The sequence below is a fragment of the Rhinoraja longicauda genome, chromosome 19 (assembly GCF_053455715.1).
Source record: "Rhinoraja longicauda isolate Sanriku21f chromosome 19, sRhiLon1.1, whole genome shotgun sequence".
Classification (NCBI taxonomy): domain Eukaryota; kingdom Metazoa; phylum Chordata; class Chondrichthyes; order Rajiformes; family Arhynchobatidae; genus Rhinoraja; species Rhinoraja longicauda.
The window spans coordinates 8,613,258-8,632,225 of record NC_135971.1 but is presented as its reverse complement, the minus strand read 5'-3'; the positions used below and the strand labels follow the sequence as shown (position 1 = coordinate 8,632,225).

Here is an 18,968-nt window from a genome sequence, read left to right as displayed (position 1 = left end):
GACCAATGGAAGCGGGTGAGTCGAGTTTTGATGTTGGGGAGTTTCAGGACCCGTCTCCCATCGGAGGACAGACTTTAAGGCCTTGTTTTTACTCGTTACATTAAACGAGCATGGTATAGGCTATGAACACGGATATTACGTATATGTCGGGTGGACTCTTCTAACCGGGTAGCCGGATAGATGGACAGCTTTGGAACGGAAGAGCCACCGTTAGAAGACGGCCCTCTCCCACCTGTCAGGGGGAGAGGCAACATCTCAAAGCCCTCTCACCATCAGGGCTTTAATAGGATCAAAATCAGGACCCCACAGTTGGAAGTCCGTTTATTTACTTTAGTGTTATTATTGTGTTTTTGTCCTGTAGTTGTTTTTTGGAGGCTGTTTCGTGAATGGATACTGGAGCTGGTATGGTTTATATACTTTTATTTCTTCTACTTATTGGACACTAAATGCAAGCAGTTAAAATAGTAACTTATAATGTGAATGGCCTTATCAATCCTATTAAGAGAAGCAAGATATTAACCAAAATAAAGAGAGATAGAGTCGAGGTGGCCTTTCTACAAGAAACACCTGTCTGAAACAGAGCATGCTAAACTAAAACGACTGGGCCTTAAACATCAGTACTCCTCATCATATAGTGCTGGTCATAGGAGGGGGGTGGCAATATTAATCTCTAGCAATATAAGTTTTGATCCCACCTTTGAAAAGAGAGATCCAGAGGGGAGATATATCTTCATGAGAGGTAATTTAGGCGGCTCATTGGTTACTCTGTTAAATATTTACGCTCCTCCCAACTCGGATTGGAAATTTTTTAAACAAGTGTTTGATTTGATAATATCTGAAACCCAGGGTGTATTAATCTGTGGGGGGGGATCTTAATGTTAGATTAAATCCTAAACTGGACTCTTCAAATGTTCATATAGCTCAGCCGAAATTGATAAATTAAAAAATTAATTTGGCAATGAATGATATTGGATTAATTGATGTATGGAGAGAACTAAATTTGTCAAAACGAGACTACACATATTTTTCTAATCCACATTTGGCATATTCTCGGATTGATTATTTTCTTACCTTTGGAAAAGACCTTCATAGGGTTGTAAGCTGCGAGGTGGGGAGCATGGACCTTTCAGATCATAGTCCTGTGTATTTAAAACTACTTCTTGATCGGTATCAAAGAGACACTTTATGGAGATTAAATACATATGTAATGACTCATATGAAAGAACAGACTAAGAACGATATTACAGAGTATCTGGAACTAAATGACAATGACGAAGTTTCACCTCTGATACTGTGGGATGCATGTAAAGCGGTGCTTCGGGGCAAGATAATAGGATACAGTGCTCACATAAAGAAAGCTAGACATGAAAAGTTAGATCGGCTGCAAGTGGAACTGAAACAACTGGAACAAAACCATAAGGATACAAATGATCAAAAAATCCGAGAACTACTTGTGAAGAAGAAGAATGAAATAAATGATATTTATACAAAAGATATAGAAAAAAAGTTGATTTTTGTAAAACAGAAATATTATGATGGGGGAGGAAAAGCCAGTAAATTATTAGTCAATAAACTAAAAAAACAACAGGCAGAGAACACAATTCATAAAATAAAACACCCTGTAACTAATTTTAGACACTATAAATTGAAGGAAATACAAAATTGTTTTGATATATATTTCAAAAGATTATATTTACAACCTCAAATCAGTGGGGAGAAAATGGAGGATTTCTTTAATGAGATTCATTTGCCAAAATTGACCAGTGAACAGAGTAAGTCCCTTGTAGCTGAAATAACAGAGAAAGAAGTTAGGTCTGCTATAGTACATCTTAAACCAAATAAGGCCCCGGGCCCAGACGGGTTCCCTTCAGAATGGTACCGGGTAATGGTGGACTCATTGGTCCCTACGTTACAACGCACTTTCAATTGGGTTCTCAAAGAGAACATAATACCCTCCTCCTGGAAGGAGGCAGTAATCTCATTGATTCCGAAAGAGGGAAAAGATAAATCTGTATGCAGTAATTTTAGGCCAGTGAGCGTACTCAATCAGGATTACAAAATTTTTACTCACATACTAGCCAAACGATTAGAGTGTTTGCTACCACAAATTATTAGCCTGGATCAGACAGGGTTTGTTCGAGGGAGACAAACCCAAGACAACATTAGAAGGACATTGCACATAATTGACCACATAACAAAATTTAACTTAGAAGCAGTCCTAGTGGGGTTAGATGCTGAAAAAGCTTTTGATTGTGTAAATTGGTCTTTTTTGCTTAGATATGGGAAAGGGAAGGTAATCTGGTTCTAACGGAAGAAACCTGGGAGAGCTTATGTGAGATACACGTTACTTCCTCTGGACTTTAACACTGACTTTGTGGCGACTCCCAAGGGTTGGGCCATGTCACTATCGAACCCCTCGGCAGGGGAATGGACCAGTCCGTGGCGGCCATCAGCTACAGGGATAAAGGGCAGGGGTTTAGAAATGTAGAAACATAGAAAATAGGTGCAGGAGTAGGCCATTCGGCCCTTCGAGCCTGCACCGCCATTCAATATGATCATGGCTGATCATTCAGCTCAGTATCCTGTACCTGCCTTCTCTCCATACCCCCTGATCCCTTTAGCCACAAGGGCCATATCTAACTCCCTCTTAAATATAGCCAATGAACTGGCCTCATCTACCTTCTGTGGCAGAGAATTCCACAGATTCACCACTCCCTGTGTGAAAAAAAACTTTCTCATCTCGGTCCTAAAAGACTTCCCCCTTATCCTTAAACTGTGACCCCCCCTTGTTCTGGACTTCCCCAACATCGGGAACAATCTTCCTGCATCGTTTAGGTGCGATCGTTCTCTTCCAGACCCGACTGGACAAGAGAACAAGGCCTAATACAATATAATACAATACAATCTATCTTTATTGTCATTGTACAGGGGTACAACGAGATTGGGAATGCGCCTCCCATTCGATGCAATAAATTAATTAGCTAATCAGTATGAATTTAAACAACCCAATGAAACAAATTAGAACAGTTTTAAAACAGAATAAAGTTCAAGTAGATCTGTGCCGGTTCGCTGTGCGATAATGGACAATAGACAATAGACAATAGGTGCAGGAGTAGGCCATTCAGCCCTTCGAGCCAGCACCGCCATTCAATGCGATCATGGCTGATCACTCTCAATCAGTACCCCGTTCCTGCCTTCTCCCCATACCCCCTCACTCCGCTATCCTTAAGAGTTCTATCCAGCTCTCTCTTGAAAGCATCTAACGAACTGGCCTCCACTGCCTTCTGAGGCAGAGAATTCCACACCTTCACCACTCTCTGACTGAAAAAGTTCTTCCTCATCTCCGTTCTAAATGGCCTACCCCTTATTCTTAAACTGTGGCCCCTTGTTCTGGACTCCCCCAACATTGGGAACATGTTTCCTGCCTGCTATGGCCCTGGGGATGAAGCTGTTCCTGAGTCTGGAGGTGCGGGCGTAGAAGGCCTTGTATCGTCTGCCCGATGGTCGAAGTTCGAACAGGTTGTTGCAGGGGTGTGAGGTGTCTTTGTGGATGCTGGTTGCTTTTCTGAGGCATCGTGTGTTGTAGATGCCCTCCAAGGCTGGTAGCTGTGTTCCGATAGACCCGCCGAAACACTTCATTTCGGGCTCCTCGCCTTCATTTCGGGCTTATCGACGCGCCACATTGGTGACCCCGACGCTCCATTGGTGTCGTAATGGAGTAAAAACGCAGAGCCACCCCTCCGTCCGCCTCACAGGCCGACCAGGCCCTGTCTCTCGACGCGGTCTCCCGTCAAACTACTGATGTTCTGGACCACCCGGCCTCCGGTCTGGTTTCAGCAGGCGGAGGCTCAATTTCACCTGCGGGGCATCACGGTGGACGACACCCGCTATTTCTACCGCCGGCACCTGCATCCCTCCTGCACGTGGACATTGTGGGGCCTCTCCCGCGGTCCCGGGGCATCACCCACCTCCTCACGGTGGTGGACAGCTCCACACGGTGGCCGGAGGCCATACCGCTGGCCGACACATCCACAGCTACATGCGCTCGTGTGTTATCCGCGCACTGGATTGCTCGCTTTGGGGTGCCGGTGGTCATCTCGTCAGACCGGAGGAGGCCACAGTTCACCTCTCAACTGTGGGCGGCCATGGCTCACCTGTTGGGCGTGCGGCTGCACCACACCACGGCCTATCACCCGCAGGCAAACGGCCTGGTGGAGAGGTTCCTCCGGCAGCTGAAGGCGCGACTCTCCGGCCCGGACTGGATGGTCGCACTGCCGTGGGTCTGGCTGGGAATCCGGAGGACCTGTCCTCATCTTCGGCGGAGCTGGTGTACTGGTCGCCGCTCACGGTGCCCGGGGAGTTCGTGCCCTCGGCGCCAGGGCAGCAGGGACCGCCCTCATCCGCCCTACAGCGCCTTCGCGAGTTGGCAAGCTCGCACCCGTGCCGACATCCCGCCATGGGGCATTCCGCCCACACGGGCTATCGGCCCTCCGGGTTTGCCCCTATGCTTTCCAGCGCCGTGACGCGCACCGGGCGCCGCTCCAGAGGCCGTATCGGGGCCCGTACCGGGTGCTGGAGCACGGGCAGACAACCTGTGTGCTGGACATGGGGGGGTCGTGTCGACTGACCGCGTAAAGCGGGCACATTTGGACATTGACCAGCCTGGGCTGATTGCCCAGCCTCGGCCGCGAGGTCGCCCCCCTTCGCGGCTCCCTCAACCTGTGCCTCCGCCGGCCGACATCCGTACGCGGTCCGGTCGGGTTCTGCGCCCGCCGGTGCGTTTGGTGCCTCCTGTTCTGTGGGGGAGGAGGGGGGGGCTCCCAAGGATCGGGCCATATCACTATCGAACACCTCGGTACGGGAAGGGACCAGTCCGGGAGCGGCCCTTAGCGACAGGGATAAAGGCCAGGGGGTTTAGGGCGCGATCGTTCCCTTGCAGACCCGACTGGACAAGAGAACAACAGCTAATAAAGTCCCTCCCGAAACACCTGGCTCCTCGCCTTCATTTCGGGCTTGTCGACGCGCCACAACTTCCAATATTTTCTGCACCTTCCCATTGCCAACGTTCATCCTTATTCTTCTCACTCCATGTAATTTCTAGCTCCGTTCGTCCTTCCAATCTACACCTCGAAGGTATCACAAAATGCTGGAGTAACTCAGCAGGTCAGGCAGCATCTCAGGAGAGAAGGAATGGGTGATGTTTCGGGTCGAGACCCCACTACAGACTGAAGAAGGGTCTCAACCCAAAAGGTCACCCATTCCTTCTCTCCTGAGATGCTGCCTGACCTGCTGAGTTACTCCAGCATTTTGTGATACCTTCGATTTGTCCCAGCATCTGCAGTTATTTTCCTATTTACACCTGGTCAGTCGGACCTATACCGCCCTCACCCGGATAAAATTAGCGCCACTTCATTATACCACAGACGGGCATTAGAATCAGGGGGAGCCCGGAGCTCAGGTCCCGCCGCCCGCGGCCGCTGCCGAACCCGCTGGAAGGGCGATTGTTTCAATCTTTATATTTTCACAAAAGTAATTTCTGTTCCGTTGCCGGACGCGGTCAACGCGTTAAAATGAACGGATCGACAGCTCTGATTTCTGTAGCAGTTTATTTCTCTCTTCCCACATTTACATTCCCCCTGGTTTTATTTCCGCGCTCACTGGTGTTTTTACGACGCGGAATTTGGGGATTAAATGGGAGCCGTTCAGCGCCGACCTGTTGTCCACCGGGTTTCTGCCCCACAGCCCCTGAGCCCCGCTCCTGACGCCGGTCCCGGGACCCGACCCCCTTCACACACCCGGAGCGGAACCGGAGCAGATTCTCAGGCACTGGTTTCCAACCCACGTCCAGAAAAAAGGATACAGTTTCTCCGTGAATTTATTTCCAGTGAAGGTGTGGAGATGGGACTTGGTGTCCGCGTCGTAAAATGAAACTGTCCCGGACTCGTAACTGAGATAAACTCCCACCCTCCCGGGGATGGGCCGGACGGGGAGACGGGATGGAGGGGAGGTGCCTACATTAACGTCGTTACCATCTCGCCTGATGTTCCAGACTCCAGTCTCTGGGGTCAGGACGCCCGCACCCTTCCTGTCTACAGACTCTGCGGCGACTCCCAGACTACAGCCCTGATTTGACCCGATCCCCACCTCCCAGTAATATCTCCCCGATGTGAATCCTTCCGATCCCAGGACGCACATATTTTGCATAAACCTCTTCCCGGTGTCAGGGAGTCTTCGCCTGCCACCGACATATTGCATGCTCTTACGATCATCAGACACGTGGAGCTGCCAATGCGCTGTTTCCACATCCAGGGCGACGGAGACTGGGGGGAGAAGCAGAGAATCAGAGAGTTCCCGGGGGGGGGGTCGGGAGACTCGGCCTCGGACACAAACGGTCGGCCAACTGAAAGATTGCGCGGGGTTTTAACGTCGAGTGGAGAAGAAAGCCCTTTTCCGACGTGGTGGAGTTGCATTTGTGCAGAGGTGGGAGAAGACGATGGGGACAGCGAGATGTGGTGACGCCCTCAGAGCAACAGAGCCCGGTTCTTGGTTCTTTGTTCCTCCGAAATATTCCAAACGGAATTTATACTGGAGGTGGCGGGGTATGGACTTAAGGTAGAAGGGCCTCTTGGAGAAGAAGAGCTGCCTTAAATTTAGTTGTGTCTGGTTGAGTAACTACAGTAGGGTGAAGACTATTCCATGCTTTAATTGTGCGAGGGAAGAATGAATTGCTATACTCATCTGTCTTGGTAGCTGGTATCTCAAATTGAAGAAAGCCAATGGAATGTTGGCCTTCATAACAAGGGGAGTTAAGTATAGGAGCAAAGAGGTCCTCCTGCAGTTGTACTGGGCCCAAGTGAAACCGCACCTGGGGTACTATGTGCAGTTGTGGTCTCCAAATTTGAGGAAGAATATTCTTGCTATTGAGGGCGTGCAGCAAAGGTTTACTAGGTTAATTCCTGGAATGGCGGGACTGTCCTATGTTGAAAGACTGGAGCGGCTAGGCTTGTATACACCGGAATTTAGAAGGATGAGAGGGAATCTTATCGAAACATATAAGATTGTTAAGGGGTTGGACACGTTAGAGGCAGGAAACATGTTCCCAATGTTGGGGGAGTCCAGAACCAGGGGCCACAGTTTAAGAATAAGGGGTAGGCCATTTAGAACGGAGACGAGGAAAAACTCTTTCAGTCATAAAGTTGTTAATCCGTGGAATTCTCAGCCTCAGAAGGCAGTGGAGGCCAATTCTCTCAATGCATTCAAGAGAGAGCTAGATAGAGCTCTTAAGGATAGCGGAGTCAGGGGTTATGGGGAGAAGGCAGGAACAGGGTACTGATTGAGAATGATCTGCCATGATCACATTGAATGATGGTGCTGGCTCGAAGGGCCGAAAGGCCAACACCTGCACCTATTGTCTATTGAATCGAATGCCCTCGTCTACACCCGATGGGTTTGTGTTTGGTGTAGATGTGGTAATCTATGTCGAGCCGACCATAAAACATTATGTAAAAACAGGTCAAACGGTGGGCTTTACGTCTGTCTTGGAGAGTGTTCCCCCCCAATGAATTTAGAAGTTCGGTAACACTCGCTTCTCTCTCATAGGTATTTGTAACAAAACGAGCTGCCTGTACCTTTGGACACGTTCGATGGAAGAAATGTTTTTATTTGTGTATGGGTCCCATGCTATTCACGTTGTTCCCTTTATCACGCATCTGTTCATTAGTGCTGCTCGATTGTAATCGTGTATTGTCTTTCTGCCGACTGGTTGGCACACAACATAGGCTTTTCATTGTACCTCGGTGAGCCCGGTGATGGGGGACAATGAGCCATATTCGGATGAAGTGGAAGGAACTGAGTGGGATAGAAAGACGAGGAGGAGGAGTTTCGGGATTGCGGGAAGGAGAATCAGGGATGGGAATAATGGACTGCGTTGACTACAAATTGGCATCAAGAACTCCAACAACATCAAACCAGCATTCGGATCGAGCGGATGTGGAGTGGATGTTTACCTAGCAGGACAGTCTGGGATTAGAGCCGAAAGCTTCGGAATAAAAGGACAAATATTTCTAATGTCTTCAGTCACAGGGTGGCGAATCTGTGGAATTCATGGAAGCAAAAAGCTGTGGAGGCCAAATCGATGGATATTTTTAAGGCAGAGAACGACAAAGTCTTGATTAGTAACTTAGTCCTGATAAGGCGTGGAAAAAGGACCTTCGGCTCAACTTGCCCATAGCATCCGCCATGTCCCAGCTACACCAGTCCCACCTGCCTGCGTTTGACCCATATCCTTCCAAACCTGTCCTATCCATCTACCTGTCTAACTTTCTTGAACGTTAGGATAGTCCGTGCACCAACTACCTCCTCTGGCAACCCGTTCCATACACCCACCACTCTTTGTTAGGACACAATAGACAATAGGTGCAGGAGTAGGCCATTTGGCCCTTCAAGCCAGCACCGCCATTCAATGTGATCATGGCTGATCATTCTCAATCAGTACCCCGTTCCTGCCTTCTCCCCATACCCCCTGACTCCGCTATTCTTAAGAGCTCTATCTACCTCTCTCTTGAATGCATTCAGAGAATTGGCCTCCACTGCTTTCTGGGGCAGAGAATTCCACAGGTTCACAACTCTATGACTGAAAAAGTTTTTCCTCATCTCCGTTTCTAAAGGACCTACCCCTTATTCTTAAACTGTGGCCCCTGGTTCTGGACTCCCCCAACATTGGGAACATGTTTCCTGCCTCTAATGTGTCCAACCCCTTAATAATCTTATACGTTTTGATAAGATCCCCACTCATCCTTCTAAATTCCAGTGTATATAAGCCTAGTCGCTCCAGTCTTTCAACATATGACAGTCCCGCCATTCCGGGATTTAACCTAGTAAACCTACGCTGCACGCCCTCAATAGCAAGAATATCCTTCCTCAAATATGGATACTGCACACAGTACTCCAGGTGCGGTCTCACTAGGGCCCTGTACAACTGCAGAAGGACCTTTTGCTCCTATATTCAACTCCCCTTGTTATGAAGGCCAACATTCCATTGGCTTTCTTCACTGCCTGCTGTACCCGCATGCTTCCTTTCAGTGACTGATGCACTAGAACACCCAGATATCGTTGTACATCCCCTTTTCCTAACTCAGATTCCTATTAAGTCCTTACCCCCTCATCTTAACCCGATGTCCTCTGGTCGCCGATTCACTCACTTTGTTTGTTGTTAAACAGGTTTCAAAAATGCAGTCAACGCTGCCGCAATCTCTTCGCTTGCCACGCCCAATATCCTGGAATATGTTGCAACAGACATGGCGAAATACCACTTGGGCATCTTACAACTCAGCGGTATGAATATTAATCTCAATAACTTCAAATAACCCTTGCGTAGGAAGGAACTGCAGATGCTGGTTTAAACCGAAGATAGACAGAAAATATTGGATTAGCTCAGCGTGAAAGGCGGCCTCTCTGGATAGAAGAAATGGGTGAGGATTCGGGTCGAGACCCTTCTTCAGACTGAAGTCAGGGGAGAGGGAGATACAGATATAAGGTAGTGTAAGGTGTGAAAACGAGACAAAGGGGTTGGAGATCAACGAATATGTGGAATCAAAGCAAACAGAGACGAAATGTAATCGGAGACAGTCAGACTGGTTGGAGAACTGGGAAGGGGGAGGGATGGAGAGAGAGGGAAAGCAAGGGTTACTTGAATTTAGCGAAGTCAATATTCATACCGCTGGGGTGTGAAATAGGATGTGCTGTTTCTCCAAACCCTCACTCTGACAGTGGAGGAGGCCCAGGACAGAAAGGTCAGAGTAGAAATGGGAGGGGGAGCTAAAGTGTTTAGCAACTGGGAGATCAGGTAGGCTGAGGCGGACTGAAGAAGGGTTTCGACCCGAAACGTCAGACATTCCTTCTGTCCAGTGATGCTGCCTGTCCCGCGAGTTACTCCAGCATTGTGTGTATATCTTCGGTTTAAAGCAGCATCTGTAGTTCCTTCCTCCACATCAGTTCAGATATTGAACCTTTGTTACCACCGTACACTATCCGTACTCTATTGCCTCGTCAGTCTAGGATAATCTCTCTCAATGCAGTTGCGACATTTTCTATCATCAGTGGCACAGTTCTTTAACATCCCTCCCTATCACATCGGAAACACCTGGATCCTGATTCTTTGAGCTATCTGTCCTTCGCCTCTTATCAACCATGTCTTTGCAATGCCTTCAACATCAGAGATCCCTTTAGTAATCGTGACCATACATTCACCCGCTTCACTGCATTGAAATCAGTAGCTTTTAGCAGATCAACCCCATTGTGTTCATGAAACCGGCCTTGCGTGTCCGTACTTTCAAATGCATTTGATCCACTCTCCACATTGTCCTCAATCTCCCCCTTGCTGACCTACAAGGTTCCTTGGCGAGTAGGGCTGAAGACAATTCGAAAGTGTGTTATACATACGTTGAATCAAGAGGGTATCAATGGAGAGAGGGTTACACCTGTTGGACAAAGGAAGTAATTCGTGTCTGAAGTGCCTCACCAGTCCGGTATTAAAGGTATCACAAAATGCTGGAGTAACTCAGCGGGTCAGGCAGCATCTCTGGAGAGAAGGAATGGGTGACGTTTCGGGTCGAGACCCTTCTTCAGACTGATGATTCCTTTCCCCTGCAACCGCAGGAGATGCAACACCTGTCCCTTTACCTCCCCCCTCAACTCCATCCAAGGACCCAAACAGTCTTTCCAGGTGAGAGAGAGGTTCACCTGCACCTCCTCCAATCGCATCTATTGTATCCGCTGCTTTAGATGTCAACTTCTTTACATCGACGAAACCAAACGCAGGCTCGGCAATCGTTTCGCTCAACACCTTCGCTCAGTCCGCCATAACCAACCTGATGTCCCGGTGGCTGAGCACTTCAACACCCCTTCCCACTCTCAGTCTGACCTTTCTGTCATGGGCCTCCTCCAGTGCAATATTGAGGCCCACCGGAAATTGGAGGAACAGCACCTCATATTTCGCATGGGCAGCATGCAGCCCAGCGGTATGAACATTGACCGCTGTCCCTCTGTCCCTCTCTTCCCCTCCCCCTTCCCAGTTCTCCCTCTAACTTCCTGTCTCCACCATTATCCTTCCTTTGTCCCGCCGCCCCTGACATCAGTCTGAAGAAGGGTCTTGACCCGAAACGTCACCCATTCCTTCTCTCCTGAGATGCTGCCTGACCCGCTGAGTTACTCCTGCATTTTGTGAACAAATACCTTTGATTCCGGTAGTAAATAGACCCTTTACATATAACTGATACTTCAATATCTCCAATGGGCTTTTTTTTTAGGTTTTACCTCTTGTAATGCCATCGGGCACTTCCATGAACACCGTGTTCAACAAAAATGGGTGATCGAACCTTTCAACGGCCAGGGCACCCTCTGCTACTGACAGCGCCAGGGCTTCATCACTCACACTGCATTAATTAAACAACCAGTTAGAAGACCAACGTCCAATGTTTCCTGAGTTATATTACAAAAACAACACAGCGAGCCTCACCTCCTCTTCCGAAGAGTTTCCTCCTGAAATACATAACAACAGAAAGACCAATTAATTTCCACATCGTGACAGCAGGAAGTTCAGCCAAATTGTTACAATTTGCCAACAGATCCCGGCTTCCACTGCTGGTGTAGGTTCTTGACCCAGAACATCTACCAACCTTTACCCCCACCTCTTTGTATTCACTGGAGTTTAGAAGAATGAGAGGGGATCTTATAGAAACATGTAAAATTATAAAAGGACTGGACAAGCTTGATGCAGGAAAAATGTTCCCAATGTTGGGTGAGTCCAGAACCAGGGGCCACAGTCTCAGAATAAAGGGGAGGCCATTTAATACTGAGGTGAGAAGAACTTTTTCACCCAGAGAGTTGTGAATTTGTGGAATTCTCTGCTTTTGCAGTTGCAGCTCCTGGACTGTGGAACAGCATCCCTCTCCCCATTAGAAATGTCCCCCTCCATCGACTCCTTTAAGTCCAGGCTCAAAACCTATTCCTACTCCCTAGCGTTTGAGGCCCTCTGAGGGGGCGCTGTGAACTGTTTATGTATGTGCTGTTATCTTTGTGTGCCATTGTATGTTCGTTTCTTAGTACCTGAACTGATGTGCGGCACTTTGGTCAATGTGGGTTCTTTTTAAATGTGCTATACAAATAAAATTGAATTGACTTGACTTGACCGAGGGCAGTAGAAGCCAAATCACTGGATGGATTTAAGAGAGAGTTTGATAGAGCTCTGGGGGTTAGTGGAATCAAGGGATATGGGGAGAAGGTAGGCACGGGTTATTGATTGTGGACAATCAGCCATGATCACAATGAATGGCGGTGCTGGCTCGAAAGGCTGAATGGCCTCCTCCTGCACATATTTTCCATGTTTCTATGCTTGCAAAAGTTATTTCGCCAGCTTGTGAGGAGATATTACGTGAGTCTGCGTGAGAATTAGGCCCAGTTAACATGGAAAAATATTACTAGCTCAGTGTCATACCTGCTGATCCAGAGTAGAGTGCAGCTGTGCTTGTGTAAGGAAAGCAGTAACTATGGCCCTGGAACAAACGCACCATTTATTCAGAGACACAAGACATGGCGGATTCGGGAGCAGGCATGTACCGATGATGCTTCGGTACCGGAGCCTTCTTGTGTCTTGTGGAGTAGAGGGGGTAGAGCTGGAAAAGAGGGGCAAGGGGAAGGACTCAGGGCATGTCTTGGCAATTGACAGGTGGATTCGGCTGAGGAAGGACGTTGGTGAGATGGGCGGAGATATCCACCGCCGTGGAGATGGGGACAAAGATGGCCTCAGGATTGGAATATGTTCAGGATGAAAGATGGTGAATAGAACAAAATGCTTGTCAAAATTACCGTTGGAATCACTCCCATTCTTGACTGAAATGGCACAGAGGAGGCTGAGGGTGGGTAATGACTGGATCAAGGGAACATTGAAAATATGGTCAGAAGTAGGAAAGAAATTAAAACTGGCGAATTCCATTTGTACGGCCCCTAAAATAGCGATAAACCCAGATTTTTTACCATCTACTATGGACTCAGGGTATAACAATTGGTCAAACAAGGGGTTATTATATATCGCACAAGTGTTTAATGGACAGATCATGAAGTCATTCGAACAACTTGCACAGGAATTTAATCTACCAGCTCATGACTTTTTTATAAATTCCTACAACTACGACATTACCTTCAGAAACATAAGGAATGGGAGAATATTTGTAAAAAACCATCCAAATTAGAGGAACTGTTACGTATAAGAAAATAACTGCAGATGCCGGTACAAATCGAAGGTATTTATTCACAAAATGCTGCAGTAACTCAGCAGGTCGGGCAGCATCTCAGGAGAGAAGGAATGGGTGACGTTTCGGGTCGAGACCCTTCTTCAGACCGATGTCACGGGGGGGCGGGACAAAGGAAGGATGTAGGTGGAGACAGGAAGATAGAGGGAGATCTGGGAAGGAGGAGGGGAAGGGAGGGACAGAGGAACTATTTAAAGTTGGAGAAGTCGATGTTCATACAACTGGGCTGCAAGCTGCCCAGGTGAAATATGAGGCGCTGTTCCTCCAATTTCCGGTGGGCCTTACTATGGCACTGGAGGAGGCCCATGACAGAAAGGTCAGACTGGGAATGGGACGGGGAGTTGAAATGCTCGGCCACCGGGAGATCAGTTTGGTCAATGCGGACCGAGCACAGGTGTTGAGCGAAGCGATCGCCGAGCCTGCGCTTGGTTTCGCCGATGTGAATAAGTTGACATCTGAGCAGCGGAAGCAATAGATGAGGTTGGAGGAGGTGCAGGTGAACCTTTGTCTCACCTGGAAAGACTGTTTGGGGCCTTGGATAGAGTTGAGGGGGGAGGTAAAGGGACAGGTGTTGCATCTCCTGCAGTTGCAGGGGAAAGTGCCCGGGGACGAGGTGGTTTGGTTAGGAAGGGACGAGTGGACCAGGGAGTTACGGAGGGAACGGTCTCTGCGGAACGCAGAAAGGGGAGGGGATGGGAAGATATGGCCAGTGGTGGGGTCCCGTTGTAAGTGACGGAAATGTTGGCGGATGATTTGTTGGATCCGCTGGCTGGTGGGGTGGAAGGTGAGGACGAGGGGGATTCTGTCCTTGTTGCGAGTTGGCGGAGGGGGAGCAAGAGCGGAGCTGCGGGATGTAGAAGAGACCCTAGTGAGAGCTTCATCTATAATGGAAGAGGGGAAGCCCCGTTTCCTGAAGAATGAGGACATCTCTGACGCCCTAGTGTGAAACACCTCACCCCGGGCGCAGATGCGGCGTAGACGGAGGAATTGGGGGTAGGGGATAGACTTTATACAGGGGACCGGGTGGGAAGAGGAACTGTTAATGTCATTTTCAGAGGAAGAGACAAAAAAAGGAGTTATATCAAAAATGTATAAAATAATACAACATGAATCAAATAACAATATGGATGTCAAAGAAAAATGGGGGTTGAAAAATGGGAGGAATCATTCAAAGGAGGACATAAATTAACCAACAGTCCAACATGGAGGGAATTTGATTGGAAGGTGAAAATGCGGTATTTTAACACTCCATCTATAACATCAAAATATAGTAACACATCTGAGCTATGTTGGAGGGACTGTGGAATGGTGGGGGTCTTCACACATATATTTTGGGATTGCCCAAAGCTCTTGGAGTTCTGGAAGAGTGTTCAAAAGGAGATTGAACAGATGTTGGCCATTAATTTCACTTTAGATCCAGCACTCTGTATACTGGCTATACTCCCTGACAATATGAAAGATGGAGAGTTAATTTATCCACTGAGAATTCTACTTTTGATAGCAAAAAAAATGATGACAGTTTTCTGGTAGAAGCCACAACCCCCCAGCATAACGCAATGGAGAGACAGGGTAAAAAAAATCTTTGTCATGGAGAAAATCACAGCAAAAATACAGTTGAAGACAGACGTTTGTTAAAAGATGGCCACCATTAATACAGGCGATGCCAGAACTCTAGTCACCTTTCACTTTTATTTTTATTTTTATTTTTTTTAATTATTTTTTTTTAAAAACTTATTGGTATTTATTTTTACTTATATTACACCTGTTCATCGTTGGGTTAATACCACAGTCTGAAGAAGGGTCTCGACCCGAAACGTCACCCATTCCTTCTCTCCCGAGATGCTGCCTGACCTGCTGAGTTACTCCAGCATTTTGTGAATAAATACCTTCGATTTGCACCAGCATCTGCAGTTATTTTCTTATAATAATAATAATAATAATGCATTACATTTATATAGCGCTTTTCAAACTCTCAAAGACGCTTTACAGGGATTTCTAGAACATACAGAAGTGAATAAATAGATAAATAAGTAAACAAACAGAGAAAGGAGACAGAAGGTGAGGTGATCTTCAGTGGTTGAAGGCAGTGCTGAAGAGGTGAGACTTCAGTGATGTTTTGAATGTGGTGAGTGAGGAGGAGTCTCTGACGGTTTGGGGTAGTGAGTTCCATAGGGTGGGAGCAGCGATGGAGAAAGCCTTGTCCCCCCAGGATCTGAGTTTGGTCCGGATGGGGGCGGACAGGAGATTGGCAGCAGCAGAGCGGAGGGTGCAGGTGGGAGTGTGCCTGTGGAGGAGGTCAGTCAGGTAGGATGGGGCCAGGTTATGGAGGGCTTTGTAGTTCATGAGGAGGATTTTGTACTGGATTCTCTGGGGGATGGGGACCCAGTGGAGTTTGTAAAGGACGGGGGTGATATGGTTACGGATCGGGGTGTGTGTGAGTAGACGGGCAGCGGAGTTTTGAATGTATTGAAGTTTACTGATGATTTTTGAGGGTGAGCCATAGAGGAGGCTGTTGCAGTAGTCCAGACGGGAGGTGATGAAGGCGTGGATGAGGGTTTCTGCAGCTGTGAAGGAGAGGGATGGACGGAGACGGGCAATGTTTTTGAGGTGGAAGAAGGCTGTCTTTGTGATGTGTTTGATGTGTTTGTCGAAGGAGAGGGTTTGATCAAAGATGATTCCAAGATTCCGGATGTGAGGGGAGGTGGATACTGGGAGACCATCAATATTGAGGATGAAGTTTTGGGTGGATTTGGTGAGCGTTTTTGGACCAATGATGATGATTTCAGATTTGCTGCAGTTGAGTTTGAGGAAATTTTTTGAAGCCAAGATTTTATTTCAGTCATGCAGTTTGTCAGTGTAGAGTGTGTGGTGGGAGAGATTGACTTGGTGGAGATGAGGAGCTGGATATCATCGGCGAAGCAGTGGAAGTTGAGACCATGACGGCGGATTAATTGACCAAGGGGGAACAGGTAGAGGATGAAGAGGAGGGGGCCAAGGACTGAGCCTTGGGGGACACCTTGGGGGAGGGGAGCGGTGGGGGATTTACAGTTGTTAATGGAGATGAACTGGTGCCTGTCAGAGAGGTAAGATTTGAACCAGGATAGGGCTGTGCCGGTGATGTGAAAGGAGGATTCAAGTCGGGTGAGGAGAATGGAGTGATTTATGGTGTCAAAGGCGGCGCTGAGGTCAAGTAGGATGAGGATGTTGAGGTTGCCAGCGTCGGAGGAGAGGAGAATGTCGTTTGTGATTTTGAGGAGCGCAGTTTCAGTACAGTGGTTGGAGCGGAATCCAGATTGGAAAGTTTCATACAGGTTAATGGTAGAGAGGTGGTTTTTGAGTTGGGAAGCTACAGCACGTTCCAAAACTTTGGACAGAAATGGTAGGTTGGAGATTGGTCTGAAGTTGTTTGGGATGTCAGGGTTGAGACCAGGTTTTTTCAGAATGGGGGTGACAGCAGCGATTTTGAGGGATGGCGGGACGATGCCAGTGGACAGGGAGGAGTTTATTGTTGCAGTGATAAGTGGAGAGAGAGCAGGAAGGCAGGCCTTGACAAAGCTGGAGGGGATGGGGTCCAGAGAGCAGGTGGCAGTTTTTATTCCTGTGAAGAGGTCAGAGAGGTCGGTGGTGGAGATTGGGGAGAACTGAGGCAGGGGCTGACAGGATAAGGGGGGGCAGGTGGTTTGAGGGGGAGCAGGTGCGTTGGTGGTTAAGGTGCTGTAGATGCTGTCTATTTTGCTTTGGAAGAATGAAAGGAAAGTGGTGCATTTGTCAACTGTGAATGATTGGGAGATGGTGTCCAGGGGGCTGAGGAGTTTGTTTATTGTAGAGAAGAGTGTTTTGGGGTTTCCGGAGCCAGAGTGAATTATTTGAGAGTAGTAGGTGGAGTGGGCATGGGAGAGGGCATCTTTATAGTGCTGTATGTGGTCTTTGTAGGCTTGGGAGTGAATTGTGAGACCTGTTTTGTTGCGGAGTCTTTCAAGTTGACGGGCATGAGCTTTCATCACGCGGAGTTCAGGGGTAAACCAGGGAGCAGAGTGGGTGAAGGAAACTGTTTTGGTTTTTATAGGTGCAAGCTGGTCGAGGCAGGAGGAGAGAGTGCGGTTGTAGTAGTCAGTGAGGTCAGAGGGGCTGTGGAGGTCAACGAAGGGAGAGGCGGACATTATTTCAGAGGGAGGATGAGAGCGAGGTAGGTGAAACAGAGTTCAGCTTGCGGAAGTTTATTTGACGATGATACAAAGCTGGGTGGTAGTGTGAACTGTGAGGAAGATGCTATGAGGTTGCAGGGTTACTTGGACAGGTTGTGTGAGTGGGCGGATGCATGGCAGATGCATTTTAATGTGGATAAGTGTGATGTTATCCATTTTGGTGGTAAGAATAGGAAGGCAGAGTATTATCTGAATGGTGTCAAGTTAGGAACAGGTGACGTACAACGAGATCTGAGTGTCCTAGTGCATCAGTCACTGAAAGGAAGCATGCAGGTACAGCAGGCAGTGAAGAAAGCCAATGGAATGTTGGCCTTCATAACAAGAGGAGTTGAGCATAGGAGCAAAGAGGTCCTTCTGCAGTTGTACAGGGCCATAGTGAGACCGCACCTGGAGTACTGTGTGCTCCATATTCTTGCTATTGAGGGCATGCAGCGTAGATTTACTAGGTTAATTCCCGGAATGGCGGGACTATCATATGTTGAAAGACTGGAGCGACTAGGCTTGTATACACTGGAATTTAGAAGGATGAGAGGAGATCTTATCGAAACGTATAAGATCATTAAGGGGTTGGACACGTTAGAGGCAGGAAACATGTTCCCAATGTTGGGGGATTCCAGAACAAGGGGCCACAGTATAAGAATAAGGGGTAGGCCATTTAGAACTGAGATGAAGAAAAACTTTTCCAGTCAGAGTGTTGTGAATCTGTGGAATTCTCTGCCTCTTGGCTCGAAGGGCCGAATGGCCTCCTCCTGCACCTATTGTCTATTGTCTATTGACCAGTGAGGCCCGTCTTGGAGTCGCGGTGCAGTATTAATGTAAACGGATGGTTAATGATTAGCCTTGACTCGATGGGCCGAAGGGCCACCTAGACTTGACACTGACATCTCCTGAAAAAGGAGGTGTAAAAATTCTGCCGGCAGGTCGCTTCTTTCCTAAAGCAACTTCAGATGGAAACTGAAATAGAGGGCAGTGGAAGCCAAATCACTGGATGGATTTAAGAAAGAGTTAGATAGAGCTCCAGGGGCTAGTGGCATCAGGGGATATGGGGAGAAGGCAGGCACGGGTTATTGATTGTGGATAATCAGCCATGACCACAATGAATGACGGTGCTGGCTCAAAGGGCCGAGTGGCCTCCTCCTGCACCTATTGTCTATTGCTTATTGTAAGAGCCACATACGATAAAGTTCAGATGCGGCACGGTAGTGCAGCGGTAGAGTTGCTGCTTTACAGTGAATGCAGCGCCGGAGACTCGGGTTCGATCCTGACTACGGGTGCTGCAGTGTAAGAAGTTTGTACGTTCTCCCCGTGACCTGCGTGGGTTTTCTCCGAGATCTTCGGTTTCCTCCCACACTCCAAAGACGTACAGGTATGTAGGTTAATTGGCTAGGTAAATGTAAAAATTGTCCCTAGTGGGTGTAGGATACTGTTAGTGTGCGGGGATCGCTGGGCGGCACGG

The 18,968-nt window shown here is 48.0% G+C and overlaps 1 pseudogene; it reads right to left on the bottom strand.

The window, feature by feature from the left end:
• Nucleotides 1-5,604: 5,604 nt before the first annotated feature.
• Nucleotides 5,605-18,968, bottom strand: part of LOC144603083 (zinc-binding protein A33-like) — a 44,356-nt pseudogene continuing 30,992 nt past the window's right edge.